The sequence below is a fragment of the Schistocerca serialis genome, chromosome 4 (assembly GCF_023864345.2).
Source record: "Schistocerca serialis cubense isolate TAMUIC-IGC-003099 chromosome 4, iqSchSeri2.2, whole genome shotgun sequence".
NCBI lineage: Eukaryota > Metazoa > Arthropoda > Insecta > Orthoptera > Acrididae > Schistocerca > Schistocerca serialis.
In genome coordinates this window covers 85,247,060-85,270,950 of record NC_064641.1, presented here as the reverse complement: position 1 = coordinate 85,270,950, position 23,891 = coordinate 85,247,060, and positions in this window count along the sequence as shown.

Sequence of the window (23,891 nt, the reverse complement as noted above, 5' to 3'; positions counted from 1 at the left end):
ATGCATAGCAAACTAAACTCAGCGGTCCTTACCAGACCGACCGACCGCCTATCGTCCGCATCTAGGTGCCATTGAGCACCCTGGTCCATTAGGTCAAAATCAGGGAAAGGTGTAAGACCGCACATGGTAGTTCACTCACATTTAGTTCATGTGCGAAAGAAGCAATGAGGGTAGCAACAGGCTATTTCGATATGGGAGCTGTTTGACAAAGACAGAAAATTAGCGTGACAGATTCGCTGATTACAAAGCAGTGGCCATTTATTCAAAAACAGTCTTAATCGCATTTTTTATTATTATTATACAGCCAACCGGTTTCAACCCGACGTAGGGGCCATCTTCTGGGCTTTTACACCATTGGTCGACCGCTGGTGGTGTCACTCCTGACGTTATGTAGACAGGAGTGACACCACCAGCGGTCGACCAATGGTGTAAAAGCCCAGAAGATGACCCCTACGTCGGGCTGAAACCGGTTGGCGGTATAATAATAATAAAAAATGCGATTAAGACTGTTTCTGAATAATTGATTAATCGTACTAATCGCTGCTTCATCTCCACAACCATGTTGTCCAAAAAACATAGCAGTGGTATTAGAAACTCAATAGGAGATAAGAAGAGTGTTTGACGAGCTAGAACGTGTGACATCTGCTACGTAAGCACACTTGCCAAAACATTAATCACAGCCAGGATACATCACGCCAATACTGTGTGACTCCAGCCTACAGTATCTGATGTGTTGGCAAATGTGCCAACACCTTGTAGATAGAGGAGGCCGAAATGCACGCTATCTAACGCAGACGGGCGTGAATTCTGGAACAGGATAAGTAGTGAATGATAATAAGAAAAGTATGCAGCTCCTCGAATACTTAACTTTTAATCAATCCTTGTTGTGTACAGCGTTCTTGATGAGACATTTCATACGATAACTATCAAACTATGTAAGGCTAATGGCGCCTTGCTAGGTCGTAGCCATGGACTTAGCTGAAGGCTATTCTAACTATCTGCTCGGCTAAGGAGCGATGCATTCTAACTAACTGCTCGGCTAATGAGCGATGCTTCGTCCGTGTAGTCGCTAGCAATGTAGTCCGTACAACTGGGGCGAGTGCTATTCCGTATCTCGAGACCTGCCTTGTGGTGGCGCTCGGTCTGCGATCGCACAGTGGCGACACGCGGGTCCGACATGCACTAAATGGACCGCGGCCGATTTAAGCTACCACCTAGCAAGTGTGGTGTCTGGCGGTGACACCACAGTATCCATAATGGCCACAATTCGGCGAGGAACAGTGTCCACAAGTTACATCAGGTATACCAAATTCAGATGAAGCTACTCATTAATTATTGTATTCCACAGAGCTAAAGAACTGTAGAGATTTTGACTGCTACATTCTCCCTCTGCTCCAAATAGTCACAAAAATTTTCCCCCGCTGTGTGATAGGGACGTATAGAGACTCAGCCAGCTACTGATAGGATGCCTCAGTGTTCGTCAAACCAGAAACGTCTGGCTACACCCCTGTGAACATGGCTGTTGACACCTTGATAGATGGATGTGTCCACAGCACTGTGCAACATTACACTGTTTGGAACACTCAAGGAACTATACAAACATGACACCATACAAAAAACTTAACAGGAAGAAAAAAAAAAAGAAATGCTGTTTTCTTGGTTCTCTCCCCACTCCTTTTCCCATCTCTCTCTCCCACTCTCTCTCTCTCTCTCTCTCTCTCTCTCTCTCTCTCTCTCTCTCTCTTTCTCTCTCTCTCTATCTCACTCACCCACACACACACACACACACACACACACACATACACATTCATATTCACATTCAAAATCAGCGCCATAATACACACAAGACGAAAGATGTACAAGTGAGCAACGGCAATATCATGACACATCTCACTGAGTGTATTGCCAGAAGTGTCTGCTCAGATCACATTTCGCCAGATCTTTTGTAAGCGCTTTTGAGGTGAAGTAGTGAGCGGAAATTTAGGAAGAACTGAGTGAAATCAATCCATTAAATAGTAGCTGATTGAGACACCAACCAGGGACACGAAACAAGACGGAAAATGTAAGTACAGAAACGTACATAACCTCTAACCTCGAAACAGCTCTCCACAAATACGCAAATACGCAATAATTTTCTTCGTGGCTAGTTTGCAGATGACATGCTGTCAAAAAGACGACGAAAACGAGCACTAAAATCGATTTTAATAATACAATTCGATTAGCGATGTAATTTTAAGGTGAGTGTCCAAACAAAACGAAGCAAATTGCAAATATTGTATTTATTAGGACTACAGTAGTTAAATTTTTACAAATGTGATATTATACTTTACAGAAAATAAAAGTTAACGGACAGAATACGACACATTGGTGTCGAAACATGTCTGGGGAAATATAAAAATAAACTAGTTGTGTTTGCATACTGCTGATTTCCGAAATAACCCAGATTTTAAATCGCAAACACGGAAGAACGAGTAGAGGAGCTTCAAACCTTAGTAAAATGATGTATCCACAGCATAGTCACCATTTAGATATGTATAAAAAAAAGTATTACACTTGGCTACTGCCGGCCGGGGTGGACGAGTGGCTCTAGGCGCTACAGTCTGGAACCGCGCGACCGCTACGGTCGCAGGTTCGAATCCTGCCTCGGGCATGGATGTGTGTGATGTCCTTAGGTTAGTTAGGTTTAAGTAGTTCTAAGTTCTAGGGGACTGATGACCTTAGCAGTTAAGTCCCATAGTGCTCAGAGCCATTTGAACCATTTGAACTTGGCTACTGAGAATACTGAAATAAACATCCTGAATCACTTACACCGATCATGAATAATTGGGACCAAGACATGGTAAGAAAACACGCTCAGTACGTCATAGACCCACGTCCAACTTGAACTATGAGGGCAGTGAAATGAAAACAGAAAATTCGCGACAATAGGACAATGGAAAGGCCTCATTCAAAAGTGGCCACTGGGAGACGTGACGATCTATCCCTGTTTCGTAGAAAGTGGTCGGCGGTTGATGGATCCACAGATGCACCCACTCTTGCACATCCTTATGCGGCTGAAATAAACGTCCAGGCATATCTTAAGGTCGCCAAAGATGTGAAAATCAGATAGTGAAAGGTCCGGGCTGCACAGAGGATATTGCAATGTTTCCCATCCAAATCGCTGAAGCGTAGCCTTCATCTGCTAGGCAGTCGGGTACGGGCGTTATCGTGCAACAGGATGAGTCCGTCTGACAGCATTCTGGCAGTATGAGGGCAAAGGGCAAAGCCAGTGGAAACATCTCACATCTCTCCCCCTCCGCCCCCCCACCCCCACCCCAAAGTATTCAAAACTGTTCACACAAATTCCGAAATAGTCTTGGTCTTCGGCTGCAGGGAGCCCTCTGAAAGTCTAGTTCCTTGAGTGTAGAGCCACAATCAATGTTTAATGCTATGAGAACACTGTGCAGGATCTGTGACACGCCAGGAATGCTTTCGGGGAGAATCGTCCTGTTGCACGATAACGCCCACTTTCGCACTATCAATTGGACAAGATCTACATCTCAGCACTTTGGTTGGGAAACACTGCTGCGTCTTCCATACAGCCCGGATCTTTCATCGAGTGATTTCCACAGTCATGGTGACCTGAAGATAAACATGCTTGGACGTGTATTTCAGTAGAACGAGGAACTACAAGAGTGGACATTCTACGAAACAAAAATTCATCCTCTCGCCTGCCAGGGGGTTGGTTAAATTTTGTTGGGCCAACGGTGCCCTCGACGCCATTTCAAAAGAGGTAAATCCGCGACACGACACGTCTCCATTCAGTTCCTGTCTAGTTCTGTGTTGTGTTGCGGCAGTGGCATTTTTCAACAAGATTATGCGCCATGTCACAACGTCAGGAGCGTGATGGAGTGGTTTGAGGAGCACAGTGGCGAGTTCCAGTTGATGTACTGGCCGCCTAAATCGCCAGATGTGAACACGATGGAACACATTTGGGATGTGATTGAATGTGGCGTCGGAGCTCATCGCCTCCTTCCCGGAATTTACGAGAATTAGACGACATGTGTGTGCAGATGTGGTGCCAACTTTACTTGCTGATGTGAGAAACAGCTTACTGAGAGGCCACACTTCGAAATGTCCATTGCATGCAGATCCCTTCACGACTTTCTTGCGGAAGCTGATTGAGGGCCTGCGTTAATTGGCAGCAATGATCTCTGTCGGATCTGAAACCGACTGTCACTGAGCAGACGTGACATTCGTCTCTAGTCCCCATCGGTTAGAATTTTTTTGCAACCACTCTTCTTATGCCGTGTTACCAGTCTGTGAGTGGTAAGTAGGATGGCAGTGCCGTTTCTGGGACGTTTTATTTAATTTATGATCTTGACCCCTGACCCTGACAGGATAGCATCTTAATTAACTAGACGCTAGGTTTTTTTTTTTGCGTAATAGCGCTCTGTCTTTATTCTCTCACTCCCTCCCTCCCCCTTTCCTCCCTGCCCTCTGGCCTGGTGTTTTGGGAGGTAAAACAGTATTTGAGTACCGACGCCTTTCGGCCAATCGACTCCAGAGGCCAGGAACTCCACGTGAAGTAGCATTTCATATCATCAAATCAGAGAAGCACCAGAGCCACTTGCGTCCAGTACTTCGAGCGAGCCGGCCGCGGTGGTCTCGCGGTTCTAGGCGCGCAGTCCGGAACCGTGCGACTGCTGCGGTCGCAGGTTCGAATCCTGCCTCGGGCATGGATGTGTGTGATGTCCTTAGGTTAGTTAGGTTTAAGTAGTTCTAAGTTCTAGGGGACTGATGACCACAGCAGTTGAGTCCCATAGTGCTCAGAGCCATTTGAACCATTTGAACTTGGAGCGAAATCATGATGAAGCGTATTCAACAGCACCGAGCAGCCAGGAGGAATAATAAGAGTGCATCTGAAAGTAAGTACTTTCATATTGCTATTGCTGCTTTTATTCTTATATGCTTCATATATACTTGCGCTGTTGTTTCGTTACAGTAAGAGAACTGCATGACTCCACACAGCCAGTAACGCCGGCAGCGGCAGCAGAAGCAGCAGCATTAAGAGTGAGCTCCCTACCCTATTTGCATTTGACCAGTAGCAATCACAGTAGCCGTCTGGATTTGACTTCCATGTTCTTTCAGTTTTGTACTCAGGCTGCTCTTCGTAGTTCGAATGCAGACCTCTCCACAAGTATGGCCTGAGCACTATGGGAGTTAACATCTTAGGTCATAAGTCCCCTAGAACTTAGAACTACTTAAACCTAACTAACCTAAGGACAGCACACACAATCATGCCCGAAGCAGGATTCGAACCTGCGACCGTAGCGGTCGCGCGGTTCCAGACTGAAGCGGCTAGAACCGCTCGGCCACTACGGCCGGCTCTCCACAAGTAGACGGAATCATGTAAATGACATAAAGCCAAATATCCAGTTTACCATGGGACCTGAAAATGAAAACACAATATCCTTCTTACATGTTTTAGTTATGAGAGAAACTGATGAAATTTGAAACATAAGGTTTTTTCGTAAAGTCACGCATACTAACAGATATTTGCATAACAACTCCAATCATCATCCACAATAAAAGAGAGGTGTCAAAAGTTTTGTTATCTGAGCCAAAAGAATTGCACGCTGGAACACCTGAACGCCTAATTAAACCACCTGAAACAGGCTTTCGAGAAAAATGGCTAGTCATTAAAAGATTGTAAATTGGGTTCTGCGGCCAAATAACAGCAGACCAAAAGACAAAGATACATCACAGCGATGGAAGAACAGTTTCTCACCCCTTTATCGAAAAAGTAGGGGATCAGATTGGGAAGATTTTACAGAAACATGACATCAGACCGATTTTCAGACAAACTAAGAAAATAAGTCATGCCCTTCCACCCGTAAAGGATAAACACCCTCCTCTTCCGGTGTGGGGTATTAGGTCCTGTGTACTTGTCGAACGGTCTACATTGGAACCGCCATCAGCAGCGTGAGTACAAAAGTGAAAGAACATAAATGTCTCTTCCGATTAGGCAACACAGAAAAATTATCGGTAGCAAAGCGTGTTCTTTAGTCAGGAAATCATGAAGAGAAGTATTCTGAGACCAAAATTTAATCTACAGTGATATTTATTATACACGGCTTTGTAGATTTTGTTCTTTTTCTGCTCTTTTAATAAGATTTGGTTTAAAAGAGAAAAAGTTTATTAGATTAAATAAAGACATTGTAATATGCACTGATCAGCCAGGACATCATCACCACCGACTCACTATCGATATAAACCGGTCCAGGAGATAGCAGCTTCACCTGGCGAGCATTGACTAACAGACACACGCACGATGCAAGTGGTACCAGTGAGCTTGCTGTCCGTGTGTAGAATGGGGAAGGCTCCCGATGTATCTGAGTTTGACTAAGGGCAGATTGCGATGGTACGAACATTCAAAAACTGCACCAGTTGTCAGGTGTCCGAGGAGAGCTGTGGTGAGTGTCTTCAACAGGTGGAGAAACCAAGGTGAAACTACATCCAGACGTCATGAGGTTGGGTGGTCACCCCTCATTACAGATGTCAGACGTCGGAGACCGGGCAGACTGGTAAAACAGAACTGGTGGCGAACTGTGGCGGAACTAACGTCAGACTTTAATGCTGGGCAGAGTACAAGTGAGTCTAAACACGTAGTGCACTGAACACTCCTAACTATGGGCCTCCGCAGCCGACGACCCGTGTATGTAACAATGTTATAACCGCGACACCGGCAACTACAACTGAAGTGGGCAGGTAGTCATCGGCACTGGACGTTGGTGCAGTGGCAGAAGCTTGGTCTAATTGTGGTATCGATAGCTACAATGCCACGACGTAGGTGCAAGTTAAGTTGGCACTACGACAGACACTGACGACAGCGCCCTCTAGCCGGCGCTGTGGAGCTGTACGAGCGCCGCTCCAGATTCAGCCCATTTGATTAAGAGCAGACGGCCGGGACTCTTCGCTTCAGCTTCGCTTCTTATAGAGACTTTGCTTTACTTACGATGGCTCTAAGGCTTCGCACCTACGTGCAAAGTTATGTATGTCTCTGTATATATTCAAGCACCAGTAAACCACTTTTACTTACTTGCAGTACCGACATGTTTTACCTCACCTGCTCCTACTCGTATCCTTCATTTGACCAACCCTTCAGTTTTCAGGAGCAGGCCCACGAGCGGCTTTCCAGGTGGGATAAAAAACTAAAGAATCCCGATACGTTCTTCATCGTGTCGAAGGGAGGTCGTGAATCCTTCGTCTTCGAGGGGAACAGCTCCGTGACAGCTGTCCTGCCGGACGAAGACAAGGTGTCGGCGGCTCCATTATGCTCCGGGGAACATTCATTAGGACATCCATGGGTCCATTGGAGCTCGTGATGGGCACTATGGGGGCCAACGAGCGCCGTACACTGGCTACAGTTCAGGTACACTCCTTCATGACGATCGTGTTTTCCGAAGTCAGTGGCATTTTTCAAGATTACGCGGCGAGTCACAAGGCCAGGGGTGTGATGGAGTGGTTAGAGGAACGCAGGGGCGAGCTCCAATTAATGCACTGCCCCCCCCCCCCCTTCCGGCTCTCCTGGTCTGAACACTATCCAACACATCTGGGATGTGATTTACGGAAATTAGGAGATTTGTGTGTGCAGATATGGTGCTAACTTCCAGCAGCAACCTACTAAGACCTCACTGCATCGATGCCATGACGCATCGTCGCTGTTATCCACGCCAAATGTGGACATACCGGCTATTAGGTAGGTGGTCATAATGTTCTGGCTGATCAATTTATAGGCGTGGAGATAATTCTGATAGAAAGGAGGAAGTCACTGCACCTGGTGATACATAGACAGTCGCTCTACTGAATCGATAGATAAGTTTTTATCTTTGACAGACGACTATCGACAGTTAAGTTTTAGCTCTGAAAAGGAGTATGTCTACTGACCATGAGGAAACCAGACCACGCCCATTTCACACAGTACTTAAGTCGCTCTCCACGTCCGATTCGTTAGTGGCAAATTCAAATGGTTCAAATGGCTCTGAGCACTATGGGACTTAACATGTGAGGTCACCAGTCCCCTAGAACTTAGAACTATTTAAACCTAACTAACCTAAGGACATCACACATCCATGCCCGAGGTAGGATTCGAACCTGCGACCGTTGCGGTCGCGCGATTCCAGACTGAAGCGCCTAGAACCGCTCCGCCACACCGGCCGGCAGTGGACAAGTTTCAGCATCGCCAGGACCACCTCCGAAGATGTCCAACACAGCTGTCGACGAATCGTCGGCAACCGAAAAGTTTCTTGGACCACGGCCATACAATCCGCAAGAGACACTATGAGCTATTTTTCTTTTAGCTGGCCATGAACGGATTTAAAATGCAGAGGAATTTTATCTGGAGTCATGGAGCAATTTGTTAGAATATTAATGTGTGTGACACACTACGAGTTGTCATTACTGCTAATGAATCTGAAAGGTAGATAAATTTTTGCACATGTCCCAAGTTTCTTAATAATTGCTCTGGATTGATTACTTGTAGAGCACTAACAGGCCTAACTTCTTTTGAGGCATTTTCATGTGTATCACTCTCAGTACGACAATAATCAGTAATAATAAAAGGCAATACTTTTTAATGTTCTGCAAAATTATATTTATTTCGTAATGAACCGGCTTTCCGCTTCTTAGGCCATCTTCAGCTGACAACCGACGTCGGAAACACAGATAAAATGACGCGCGACTTCGTTAAATATTATCTACACAGAGAAGAACAAAAATGATTGCTTTCAGTATTTATGTAGGAAAATATTAGTGACTTTTTCATTCAGACAGTTACATAAACTAAACAAGGAAACAGTTTTTTATATGGAGATACATTTAACAGCTGACGAAAAAATAAAACTGAATTTACAATATCAGTCTAGTATTTGAACAAAAACTTAGTTCAACAGGAAGGAAAAAGGAAACTGTGTTTCATCATTTAATGCTAGGATGGTTTTCTGTGTCATGTTGTTGTTGTTGTGGTCTTGAGTCCTGAGACTGGATTGATCTCTCCATGCTACTCTACCCTGTGCAAGCTTCTTCATCTCCCAGTACCTACTGCAACCTACATCTTTCTGAATCTGCTCAGTGTATTCATCTCTTGGTCTCCCTCTACGATTTTTACCCTCCACGCTGGCCTCCAATACTAAACTGATGATCCCTTGATGCCTCAGAACATGTTCTACCAACCGACCCCTTCTTCTAGTCAAGTTGTGCTACAAACGTCTCTTCTCCCCAATCCTATTCAATACCTCCTCATTAGTTATATGATCTACCCATCTAATCTTCAGCATTCTTCTGTAGCACCACATTTCGAAAGCTTCTATTCTCTTCTTGTCCAAACTAGTTATCATCCATGTTTCACTTCCATACATGCCTACACTCCATACGAATACTTTCAGAAACGACTTCCTGACACTTAAATCTATACACGATGTTAACAAATTTCTCTTCTTCAGAAACGCTTTCCTTGCCACTGCCAGTCTACATTTTATATCCTCTCTACTTCGACCATCATCAGTTATTTTGCTCCCCAAATAGCAAAACTCAATTATTACTTTAAGTGTCTCATTTCCTAATCTAATTCCATCAGCATCACCCGACTTAATTCGACTACATTCCATTATCCTCGTTTTGCTTTTGTTGATATACATTTTATATCCTCCTTTCAAGACACTATCCACTCCGTTACTGTGTCATATGTTTGTTGATTTCCAGTCAATGGGGAGAATTTCTTAACAGATGCGAACCTTTACGTTCTACATCATATGAGTACTTTTCTACTAAAAGATGATCGGTAAAAGTTCAATCTTTCTTTCTTAATCTGCAGCTTCTCTCATGTTCAGATAATCTAACTGCCACAGCTCTACCTGACTGGCCAATATAAACATTTCCACAGCGCCTACAAGTGATTTTATGCACACTTCTTTGGGTCAAGGACTGCAGTTTGTTTTACTATTGAAAAAAAATTCTGTTATGCTATTGGTATTATAAAATGCGGGTCTGTAGTTCCGAGACATTAACTTTTTTGCAAGGTTATGTGCAATGTTGCCAATATATGGGATAATTCAGGAAATTTTGTAACTAATGTGTAGCAGAGCTATAGCCGATACCTGAAGCGTTATGTTTCATAGATCGTAGTTCTGTTTGAAAGGCAGTTCATAATTGAACAGATATGAGACGATGCACCATCGAATGGAAAGATTCGTGTTTATGCCGGTGTGGGTGCTGGGAATTTGTAGTTATTACTGTTTATGTAGCTCCGTTTTTTCTGCAAATGCTGAATAAGTTTCTCGTTGTGCAGATAACTATGTTACGGTTCGAGAAATTTGCAGAAGAGGTGCATATTTCAGCAGTTAACCATCTCCTTCCTAGGCCACATCTTCATGAAATTAGAAACTGAGTAATTACAGCATGTAACAGCGAGAGCGAAACAACGGGTCTGTCCTTGAGTCTGAGCTCTGCGCTGTCGGTGCTTAAGGCGATGTTAGAGGTTACAGTCTGTAGTAATTCTGTTGGTATCCATTTACCACTGGGGAGACTCCCAAGAAAAGTTACTGGTCACTGACCTAGACAGTGGCAGTTAGGTGCGGTTTATTTATAAACCACCGAACAAACCTGCTAAGTTCAAGGAGTGGGGAACATAAAGAGGCCTTTTCCTCTTGCTCAACAAGCAAATGGACGAGGACAGTAAATCAGTAGTATCGGTATGATGCACTGTACTGTGGTTTGTCGAGTGTACACGATCCAATCAAAAGTATCCGGACATCACTAACAAGGGAACGTCCCCACCGCATCCCCCTCAGATTTAGTTATAAGTTGGCACAGTGAATAGGTCTTGAAAAACTGAACACAGATCAATTGAGAAAACAGGAAGAAGTTTTGTGGAACTGTGAAAAAATAAGCAAAATATACAAACTGAGTAGTTCATGGGAAGATATGCAACATCAAGGACACTGGGAACGCAGGAGCGCCGTGGTCTCGTGGTAACGTGAGCAGCTGCGGAACGAAAGGTCCTTGGTTCAAATCTTCCATCGAGTGAAAAGTTCAATTTTTTATTTTCAGTTTATGTGACAAACTCTTATGTTTTCATCACTTTTTTGGGAGTGATTATCACATCCACAAGAAAACCTGAATCGGGCAAGGTAGAAGAACCTTTTTACCCATTCGCCAAGTGTACAAGTTAGGTGGGTCGATAACATATTCCTGTCACGTGACGCACATGCCGTCACCAGTGTCGTATAGAATATATCAGATGTGTTTTCCTGTGGAGGAATCGGTTGACCTATGACCTTGCGATCAAATGTTTTCGGTTCCCATTGGAGAGGCACGTCCTTTCGTCTACTAATCGCACGGTTTTGCGATGCGATCGGAAAACACAGACACTAAATTTATTACAGTAAACAGAGACGTCAATGAACGAACGGACAGATAATAACTATGCAAAAATAAAGAAAGTAAAATTTCCACTCGAGGGAGGACTTGAACCAAGGTCCTCTCGTTCTGCAGCTGCTCACGCTACCACGGGACCACTGCGCTCCTGAGGTCAAGTTCTCCATGATGTTGCCTATGTGGCCCATGGACTACTCAGTTTGTATATTTTGCTTATTTTTTTCATAGTTCCACACAACTTCTTCCTGTTTTCTCAATTGATCTGTGTTCAATTTATCAAGGCCTATCCACTGTGCCAACTTATAACTAAATCTGAGGGGGGTGCGATGGGGAGGTTCCCTTGTAAGTAGCAAGAAATTGAGCAGTAAATGTAACGAGAAGCGGACCTGACAATATAAAAGGAGGCGGGGCTATCCTTTTTTTCAGTAGAGAAGCACTAACATTAGAATCGGTCGATCAGGAGAGGTCAGTGACTTTGAACGTGGATTATGCATTGGTTGTCACCTGAGTAACAGATTCGTCAGAGAAATTTCAACCCTTATAAAGCTGCCCAAATCGGCTTCTGGTGGTCCGATTGTGAAGCGTAAAGCACAAAGAAGAACCACAGCTAATCCAGGACAGGAATAAGGTCAGAATCGGTCATAATGTCATCTATCTTTTTTCCTGCATTGCGGATCTAGGTTTCAACTAACAGTGCAGCTATCGTCAGTGTGTTAATACTTGTACATGCCTTAATTAGACTTGAAAGTGTAATGTTACAATTTCGTTCATGCTACATGACTGCTTATAACGCACTGATGATAGCTTCACTGTCAGTCGAAAACTAGATCCGCAATGCAATAAAAATGACAGATGACAGTATGACCGATGCTTACCTTCTTTCCGTCCGGGTTTATGTCGCGGCCATGGGCCACAATCACTCCCATGGAATCGAACATGATGAACCGCAGATAAACCAAGTTCACGCCGACCTCATGAACTGACGGAGAGAGACCGTCGATCATTGCGGAGGGTGGTTGTAGAAACTAGCATGAAATCGGGAGAAGGAATCACTCGTGAGTTGCGAAGTGCTGCCAGCTATCCAGCCAGCACAGTGACTGTGCGTAGGGAGTTAAAGAGAGTGGGACAGTCAGTGCTAAGCGCTGCTTGGGTGGTGTAAAGAGCGACAGTAGACGACTAGTAAGGACTTGGTTTATTTGTTGGTTTGGACATTAAAGGGACTAAACTGCAAGGTTATCAACCCTTTTTCCTTAATCACACAAGTCTCGGATTAAAAGCATACCCTAAGAGAACCGTATCGTCTTAAACCCGGGGAAGGAAAAAAATGCATAGAACTATGTGTGTAGCCACATTGAAGTAGAAAACGAAAGCATAAAGCCAAAACTGAAAACGTTAACTATAAGGTGTGTAACCTCCCCACCGAAATTTTATAGAAAAGAAAAGACAATACTTAATACAAATGGGAGCCGAGTGTAGCCTCCCCACAAAATTTTTAAAGAAAGGACGATACTAATTAGAAATGCTGATGGACATTGCTCTATGCGTAACCTGCCCACAATGAAATGTACTGACAATGGCAACAAAAATGTGAAATTCGCAATCTGACTCAAATATAAATCCTTCAAAAAATTAAAGTCCATTCAGTGACAAGAAAATTCAATTAAACCGAAATATCGGTCTTTGGCCCTGTGTAAAACAATCAGAATTAAAGTCTTACCTCAGAATAAATGGATGTCACATATCTGCTCTTGTTGTTGCGCACCGCTTGGAGGAACTGCATTGCAAATAATAATATTCTCTTTTTTTTTGTGATTCTAGTGAAATTTTTCTTCAAAAGAAATGGAATGAAATGGGAAGTGCAACGAGATCTTCAGTTCAATAAAAAATTAAATTTTTGAAAAATGCTTTTGAAATAAAAATTATTATTGGGGAACTTGTTGGAGAATAATTACAATAAATAAATTTTTACATTATCTAATGATTATATTAATTAATGGTATACCTTATTCACCATCTTGACCAGTGTTGCCGACCGCCTACATCACACAACCGCACTGGGCTGCTACTACTGACCGACCGCTCTGCATGACGACTATTAGCGTACAGCACGCGACGACTACTGACAGAGTACTCGCAACGACTACTACTGACAGACTCGCAACGACTACTCCACAGACTCGCAACGACTGACTCCACAGACTCGCAACGACTGACTGACTGACTGAGAACCGCTCGCAACACTCGCGCGGTCAAGCGCATACTCTCTGGTCACAGATGCTACAATGCCTCGCCATCGCTGCTGCGTTACATACGTGTTTCATAACCCTCCACTGGGGGGGCAAAAATTTGGCAGCGATGGTGAGTCATTTGGACTTGCCAATCGCGGGAAAATTTTTCTTTAATTAACAAAATCCTACAACTTACAGAATATTTAAATGTTGTGCACACGCACTAAGTACAAAATATTATCAGACAAAGACAAAATGTGAATACTAAACATAGTAGCAAATCAGAAAAAAGTATATACAAATTTTTTGACAGATAAAGTGCACAGGCACTGAAAAAATTCTTTAGCATATTCAGAACAAATAAACAGACTGGCAAAAAATATTATGTTGACAAGTGACATAAGTGTACTCGCATTGGAGTTCAGCGAATCGAAAAATGTATAACCTATGAACATAAATGATGTTACCAAAAAATTTTTTCTTTATGTGACAAGAATCAGGATAGGAAAGGGAAGGATTGCATCATGGTTGTAGCACTTTAGATTGCACACAGCTGCTCTGAAAGTCCATATCTTTCCACAGAAGTACAACACCAAGTGACACAACTTGAAGTTCTTTTCCCATCAGAATTTATCAGTGTAGCAAAGACACTGAACTGTCGTAGTAATGTTCCATGTTTTCATTTTGGCAGTACATTAGGTACACCAAACAGTGGGACCATAATAACGTCTTCATTGCTCACGGTGGTGGACAGCATGTCGTGTCAACATCACACTCTTACAAGGCACACCAACGTAGAATTAGTGCAAAACCAAATATAGTGCTCCATGATCACTAGGATAAACAGGACAAATGGACATTGCAGTAATTCAGGGTAGTTAGCTTATGAGGATAAGCACATTATGTCACATAATATTGACAATTACAGACTTAATTAGTGGTTTGTGGCATTCATAGCCCAGTTATTGAACATTTCCGTACCAAGTATGTAGTATTACAGAAAAATGTTCATTAATTGTTTTACATAGAATCAGTAGTCTTCTTTTCCTAGTTACAAAATGTAGCATGGTTAATTAATCATTTGTCATTCCAATATAGTAAGAATCATTAGCCTTCTCCTGATTACAAAGCATTATGAAACAATCACATTCTTTTCCAGTTACAGAGTATAATTAAGAATCATTAGCCTTTTCCTAATTACAGTTAATTAATTATTTGTCATTAATTAATCATTTGTCTGATTACAGTTAATTAATCATTTGTCTAATTACAGTTAATTAATCATATTAATCATTTGTCTAATTACAGTTAATTAATCATATTAATCAGTTGTCTAGTTACAGTTAATTAATCATTTGTCGTTAATTAATCATTTGTCATTCTAATATAGTAAGAATCATTAGTATTCTCCTAATTACAAAGCATTATTAAACAGTACCATAGTTAATTAATTGTGTCATTCCAATGTAGTAAGAATTATTACCCTTCTCCTAATTACAAAGCATTATTAAACAGTAATTAAGATTCATTAGCCTTCTAATTACAAAACATCCTAATTACAGTTAATTAATCATTTGTCATTCCAATCTATTAAGAATCATTAGCCTTCTTCTAATTACAAAGCATTATTAAACAGTCACATTCTTTTCTGGTTACAAAGTATCAACATTGGAAACAAGAGCTAATCAATGGCATAATTAATCACAATTCGTGGAGTGACATTAATTATTGGCACTCAGTGGCCAGCAAGTATTGAATAGAATCATCATTCAGTATTATTCAGATTATTACGAAGTCATTATTAAAAATCAGTTAATTACAGTCAAATCATTAATAATCACAGGCATTATAAGTGGTAACATTACAATAAACAGTGTTCCTCCTTCAATAGTATTCAGACCATTACAAAGTCATTATTAAAATCAGTTAATTACAGGCAAATCATTAGTAATCACAGGCATTGTACGTAGTATCATTACAATAAACAGTGGCAGTTATTAGCTAGTGACAAAGCATTATTTTGAATATAGTCTCATTAAGAGGTCATTACTCAAGTGACATGCTATTCAGAGTTGATCAGTATTATTCAGAATTATCATAAACTAGTGACATTATGTGGGACTGGTAATACATTTTTTTTTTGGTAGCAATGCATTGCGTTGGGATCGATAATTAATTGCTGAAACATAACACTATTTGCTTTTGACCTATTGCAGCAAATGAGGATAGGTAACGTCATTCGTCATGAGTCAGCTGTAGCAAGATTATGTAACAAGGCAGTACATGTGATCACATTTAGAAGTGATAAACACAAATGGGTAAAAAATAAAAATGCAAGTACTAGAACAGGTATAATAACTAACAGGTTTAGTAAGTGTCATGAAAAACTTCTCCTGGAAAAAATACAAAAACGGATTATTGACCTGAAAGAAGAAACGCACACTATGCTGAAAAGTAGTGAACTTCGAATTAACAGGCAGTGAAGTGTGTATAAAAATGTATTCCATAGCTGTCCTTTCCAAAACTTTCCGTCATCCTACTATGCAATGTAACACCTGCTGTCAAAGCAAACTGCAACAAATACTTAAATAACTACGTAGCATAAATACATTACTTCAACATTATCCTCATCTGTAAAGAAAAAAAAAAACTTCATTATCCATATCATCATAACTTCACCATTATCATCACCTGTAAAGAAAAACTTCATTATTCATAATACCATATCCTTCATCATTATTCATCAGTATTCATTATCATCTGCAAAAAATCACTTCATTACTCATTACATAACTATTCCTTATCTCTAGCATATTTCATCACTAAAACTAAGATGTGTAGTTCTCTCTGACAGCCTGCATCAATCACCTTGTATTCTGAAAGAAAAAATTAGTTAAGACTGCTATTCTTCGATGAGTATAGTATATTCTTGTTAATGTTTGTTAATCCTGATCCATTTACTCTTCCTCATAAAGTTATTGCATCTCCTTTCGTTTATTCCGTAGGTGAAATTCCCATTTATGTTAAATTTATTTCTTAGAATCATCATTCCTTTCTGAAATTGATGAACAAAGATTAATGTCCTGCATTTAAATCATATACCCACTAGATAATGACTGGTTTATGGTAACATAATTAACCCTACAGCATAACATGACAGAAAACGTAATATGTTAAAGACGTTGACAGTGTTCAGATGCAAAAATGTACACAGAATAATACAATGCAGTAGCAAAAAAAAAATGTGAAACAGTCACGATGTTGAGATGTCATAAGGCAAAAAATGTCAAAGTCGACTGGTGTGTGTTATATCTTAACTATTTCATAGTCCATACAAACAAAACTGGAGTACAGTCATATACACAAAAAAATGGAAAATGTGCACGGTCTGATGTGCAACGACAAGAAAAGCGACCTGCTAACCTTACCTTGCCGGGCACTTGCCAAGAAAAAATACGATAATCATCAATAAGTAGTCACATAAATATAATTGCAGAAATAGTCATAAATGTGTAAATTCATCTGGAAAAATATGCACGGTCTGATGTGTAACGACAAGAAGAGCGACCTGCTAACCTTACCTTGCCGGGCACTTGCCAAGAAAAAATACGATAATCATCAATAAGTAGTCACGTGAAATAATTGCATTAGTAAATGGCATCATAGTGTGTTGAATCATACAGTGGTTTCACTCAATAAACGGTTTAATGTTTGAGATATGGTGGTTGCCTTTCGATTTTCTAGTTCTCAAAGTTTCGACGTGTACAACATTGGGGTGAGGGATGCTGCGAATCCGATATGGACCTGCGTATAGAAGTTCAAATTTACTGCACTTACCTTTTAATTTACTGGATAAATAATGTGTACGTACTAATATTTTCTGTCCAACGTGAAAGTCTCGGCGTCTACAAACCTGTTTTTGCTGTCTTCTCCGGCGCTCTGCGGCACTTTTGATGTTGTTCAGCGCAATGTTAATTATTTCGTGGTGTCGTAGGCGACGACTTTTGGGAAATTCTATTAATTCTTTAATTTTGTTCGGTGGTTCAACGTTTTTCAGTATAACAGACGGAGATAGCATAGTGGATTCATTTGGAATGGAATTAATTACATCTTGGAATGAGAGTATGTGTGTATCCCAATCAATATGTCTTTTGTGGCAGTATATTCTACACAGTTTACCAATTTCCTTCATTAATCTTTCACAGGGGTTCGAAGAAGCGTGGTACTTGGATATATAGATCGGAGAAATGTTTCTAGCTCGTAACATGCATGTCCATACGCTACTACGAAATTGTGATCCATTATCAGAAATTACTTTCATTACATGCCCTACATGAGATAGAAAATGTTTTACAAATGCATTTGAAACAGTTTTAGCAGTAGCTTTGCGTAATGGAGTGAAAGTAACAAATTTTGAAGTGAGCTCAACAGCGACAAAGATGTAGCAAAAACCTCTGTTAGTTCTCGGAATCGGACCAAAAATATCTACTGCGGCCATGTGTCTTAATTTAACAGGTATAATGGGATATAAAGGAGGAATATGTGAAGTGGTGTCTGATTTAGCTTTCTGGCAAATTTTACAAGACGCTAAAACTCGTCGTATACGTTTCTCCATGTTGGCAAAATAACAGTTCTGTCTCAGTATAAGAAAACATTTTCGTGCTCCGTAATGTGCGTAGCTTAAATGAGTGTACCAAATTAATTTGTTGACCAGTTCGTCAGGAATGCATAATAACCAATTGTTGCTGTCAGGATGAGAGCGGCGAAACAGAATGTCATTGCGTACAGTGTAGTGGTTTCTAATCGTAACATTATTCTTATCTAGCCAAAGGTGTTTAATTTCTTTCCACACATTGTCTTTATTTTGTTCTTGCGCTATGTCCTGTAATGACGATGAAATAAAGTTTTCAAATGCAACTTGCTGAATGTACATGACACTGAAATTTGTTTTGCAGAAGTTGGTTGCTACGTCTTGCTGATTGTTGCCGAGAGAACGCGACAGTGCGTCTGCTATAACATTTTGTGTGCCGGGAATGTGAACAATCGTAAAATTAAATTCCTGTAAATACAGTTTCCATCTGCTCAATCTGTCGTGAGTAAATTTAGCTGAAAGTAAAAATTGTATCGCTCTGTGGTCAGTGTAAACGGTGGTGTGTCTGCCATAAAGAAAATGCCTAAATCTCGTGAAAGCCCATACAACACATAATGTTTCAAGTTCTGTAACAGAATAATTTCGCTCAGCAGGTGACAAAATGCGGCTTGCAAATGCGATGTTTTTAATAACTGTTGAACCATCTTCTTCAATTTCCTGGAAAATATGTACACCTAAAGCGGTGTTAGAACTGTCGGTCGCAATGGAAAAATTTCTAGTAAGATCTGGGTGCGATAAAAGTGGAGCATTCAACAAAGCATGTTTCAAATAACATTCTCGTGAACAAAATTCTGCGTGTCAAAAGTAATGTTTGCGTTTCTGTAATATGCAATCTGTGCTGTATCTGGTTAAAATCTATCGTACGTGTTATTATTTACGGGCGAATGTTGTGGCATATCCACTATATGAACTGTTCTGTTATTTATTACTGACGTGTTACGTTATGGATGACACCTATTGTCTGTTTCATTCATGATTATTTGTTGTTGCTGATGTTGTTGCTGCTCATAAGATCGACTGTTATTAAATGTACGCTGAAAATTGTGCTCATCATTTTTTTTACGTCTGTCCTGATAGTAATTTCTATACGGCGCATTGCGATACGAGTTGAAATAGTGTGTTATCTGTACGTAGTTATTTCTTTGCTGCCGTGCGTTACTATTTGTTGTAGCTGAGACTTTACGTGCACGCGGCGAAACATTAAAGTTTGGTTGACCTTGTAGACTGCATTGTTGGTTATGTATGCTAAGCGGCTGACTTTCATGCTATTGTGGTGGAAAACGTCTATTGTTACCAAAATGTGGTTCCTGTTACTAATAATTTTACATATACTGATGATTACGATTTTATCTGTAATTAAAATTACGGCGGTAGTTGTCATTACGGGAGTGCCTACTGAAAATTGTCACATTCGGTAAAATATTTGTCATATCCGGTTTTCATTACATATTCTTAATTCTACAAAGAGCAATAGTAAAAGAGCAGTTTTGATAGATATAAAGGATAGTAGAAGAGAAGGCAGCAGTGCAGAAAACTAAAGATGAAACAGCACTACTACAGCTCGGGGCCCTATGCTCGCTACGGCACATATTCATTAAAGCGTAATGAATCCCCTGAGGTCATTTACGCACTGAGAATAAATTTTAGTTTTTGCGTTACAAGCAATAGCGGTAAAACTCCAAAAGTAAAACGCTGTATTCTTGCTAATTCCAGTTTCTGCATAATACGTAATGCTGATGAAAATACAATAGCAAATTGTTGCATCAGGTTCAAAACTAGTTTCTGCATTACAGGTAATAGCGGTGAATGTACAAAGATAAATTGTCGTATACAGTGCAAATCGTGTATCTGTGGTCTGTCATTATTGAATTCCTTACATTTTCTTACAAATGCAAATTGCTCGAAATCTACGTTCTCGTCACTCAGTTTGATAACACGTTCAGGTTTGTGTGTGAATCTGTTCGTCTGTGTCATTTCGGATTTCAAGTTGCGTAGCTTTTCAGATTTTAAGTCGCGTGGCTTTTCGGATTTTAAGTCGCGTAGTCTCTGTAAATTGTTCGCATTATACACGCTGCGTGACTCTGACAAATGTTCATAACGTGGCGTCTGTTGTGGTATGTTATTAACTGAAATGTTTTTCATCTCTGTTACTTCTTGTTGTAAATTTGACAACTTCCTACGTAACGTATTGTGAGATGAATCGATCTCATTAATTGTCTGCTGTAAATTTTGAAATTCAGGTGTTTGGATAAATGAAACCGGTGCAGTATCGTCTGATTTATTGTCATTAGTATTTTCGATAGCATCAATACGACTGGCCAATTCATCACATTTTTCAGTCAGTATTTTAACCTGATCATCGGTTTTAGAATCAGACGCATTAATCTGTTTTTGCAACTTGCGCGTAGTTTCGCTCAGTTTTTTAACATCACCTTTGATAACATCACAATCCTGTGTTAGATCTAATTGTTCGAATCTATCTGTCACTGTTTGAATATTTACTGTGTGTGTATCTGTTTTTGATTTAAGATCAGAAATTTCATCCCGTAATTCCGCGTTCAATTGTTCTATGGTATTAATTTTGTCGGACACTGTAGTAATATTATTGTCTACATACGTCTTCGCTTTCGCGAATATTTTACGTTTGTCCTCTTGTCTTTGTGCAGTGATTGTTTCCATGACTTGTCGTTTTACTTTGTTTTGATCCTGAATAAATCTGCGGAAACGCGTATCACTGTTCTGTATGTGCTGATTAAAGCGCTCGTTAATCTGAGTGTTCTGCTGTTCGAATTTCGCGTCTATCTTTGCGTCCACTGTGCGCGAAAGTTCTACCGTCATAGCTTTAAACTCGTCCCGTAATTGTGTAGCTTTTTCAGAGCACTGTTTGGCGACTCCGCTAATTTCGTCTCTGAGTGTATCTGTCGCGGCTGTTTGCATTTCCCTTAATTCTTGCGCAACCGACTTTATTTCTTCGCTATTTTTTTGTGAACAAGCCTCAATTTCCACGCGCAACTGTTCCTTAGTGTCATGGCACTGCGCGGCAACGGCTGTAATTTGTTCACTAAGTTGTTTGAAATTTTCGTCATTATTGTCAAGTTTTTCATTTAAGTGTTTGTTATCTTCCCTAAGTTGTTTGACCTGTTCATTGAGTTGTTGTTTGAGATTTTCGTTATCTTGTTTGTTCTGTTCCCTAAGTTGTTTAAAATTTTCGTTCTGTTCACTAAATTGTTGTTTGAACTCTTTACTACTGTTGTCTTGGTTTTCCATCATTTGGTTAATTCGTTGCAGCAATAGTGTCATAATTTGATCCGAACCAAAATTAGCATTTCTATTCTCAGTACTGTTTAATGATGTCCCTGCAGTTGCCGCACTTTGTGTGACCATTTGGTCATTTTGCAACTTACAAAAAGGATTATCAGTCCGATGTACACTGTCACTCACTATTTCGGAATTAAATAAATCCGTCTTACTTTGTGTATCCTGTTCATTTTCATTAGACAAATTCGTCTGTTCGTCACTTAAATTTTCCAAATCGGGTGTGTTAAGCTCGGCAGCGCTCATTACAATAGAGCGTTCCGCGTCATCAATTGTCGTCAAATGAACAGAAGAGACAATTGAGTTCGCTTGTTCATCATTAAGATAAAAGTCATCATTAATGGTTGTATTGCACTGATTGTTAGTGAATGCAGGATTGTCATCATCACACTGCGTGTCATAATTACTATCGGTCACGCTGTTTGAGTCGGTAATTTCATTCAAAATACCTCGCGAGACACTATTCACAGTCTTTCGCGGCATTTTTACAATAGTCACAATTTTTCAGAAAATAAATAAGCACAATGCAAAAGCAACACACAAATACAACAGAGCAACAAATTGCCGTTGACCTGTAGAGAGAAAGTCACAATATTATTAAAAGCGTTGCGCTAAATCCTAATTATATCTAAGCAAACAAGAGCAGATATCTGACCGTTGCTCAAAAGACTCTCAACGAAATACGATCCTGGCAGGGTCGCCAAGTGTAACCTCCCCACCGAAATTTTATAGAAAAGAAAAGACAATACTTAATACAAATGGGAGCCGAGTGTAGCCTCCCCACAAAATTTTTAAAGAAAGGACGATACTAATTAGAAATGCTGATGGACATTGCTCTATGCGTAACCTGCCCACAATGAAATGTACTGACAATGGCAACAAAAATGTGAAATTCGCAATCTGACTCAAATATAAATCCTTCAAAAAATTAAAGTCCATTCAGTGACAAGAAAATTCAATTAAACCGAAATATCGGTCTTTGGCCCTGTGTAAAACAATCAGAATTAAAGTCTTACCTCAGAATAAATGGATGTCACATATCTGCTCTTGTTGTTGCGCACCGCTTGGAGGAACTGCATTGCAAATAATAATATTCTCTTTTTTTTTGTGATTCTAGTGAAATTTTTCTTCAAAAGAAATGGAATGAAATGGGAAGTGCAACGAGATCTTCAGTTCAATAAAAAATTAAATTTTTGAAAAATGCTTTTGAAATAAAAATTATTATTGGGGAACTTGTTGGAGAATAATTACAATAAATAAATTTTTACATTATCTAATGATTATATTAATTAATGGTATACCTTATTCACCATCTTGACCAGTGTTGCCGACCGCCTACATCACACAACCGCACTGGGCTGCTACTACTGACCGACCGCTCTGCATGACGACTATTAGCGTACAGCACGCGACGACTACTGACAGAGTACTCGCAACGACTACTACTGACAGACTCGCAACGACTACTCCACAGACTCGCAACGACTGACTCCACAGACTCGCAACGACTGACTGACTGACTGAGAACCGCTCGCAACACTCGCGCGGTCAAGCGCATACTCTCTGGTCACAGATGCTACAATGCCTCGCCATCGCTGCTGCGTTACATACGTGTTTCAGGTGTTAAAACAATACAGCAGACGGCCTTGAGTGGCTGATCGCAAGAACAAAGATGGAGGGGCCAGTCACTCTGTAACACACTAAAATCTCCAGCCTAAAAACACAAGGCAAGGGAAACACTGATGGTGAAAAGACGAACACCGAGTCAAACAGACAGTACCAGAGGGAACGAGAGATAGTGAAAACGCAGGTAGGATGATTGCCTGAGAGATAAGACTAAGCGCCCAACCTTAGATTGAATGATTAAAAAAACCTCTCGAGTAAAACTTAAAACTAGATCAGCCATTGAGCCACTGTCACCTAACACACCGTAGGTATTGCGTCCGGAAGATTAAACGTCCGCATCAAGGCGGCTAGATTGGGTCAGTCCGAAACGATGCGAACTACCGTCAATGGAGAACCGCATCGATACTGGGGTTGGTCCTCGCGACGGAGAAGGTGACCGTGAGTCAGCCAAGTATAGCCGATGCCGAGCCGGTAAAGAAAAATAGGGTCCCTTCTAGAGGCTAGCATGGATGACCTCCACACATTTGTCTCCTTTACAGCACGGCGTCGATAGGGCGTGTCATTCGGTATTCCAGATCCCGAAAACTTTACGGCGTAATCCCGATCGAAGATCAGTTTCCAGTGTGCCGATCTCCAGAGTGATAAAAAGTGATACG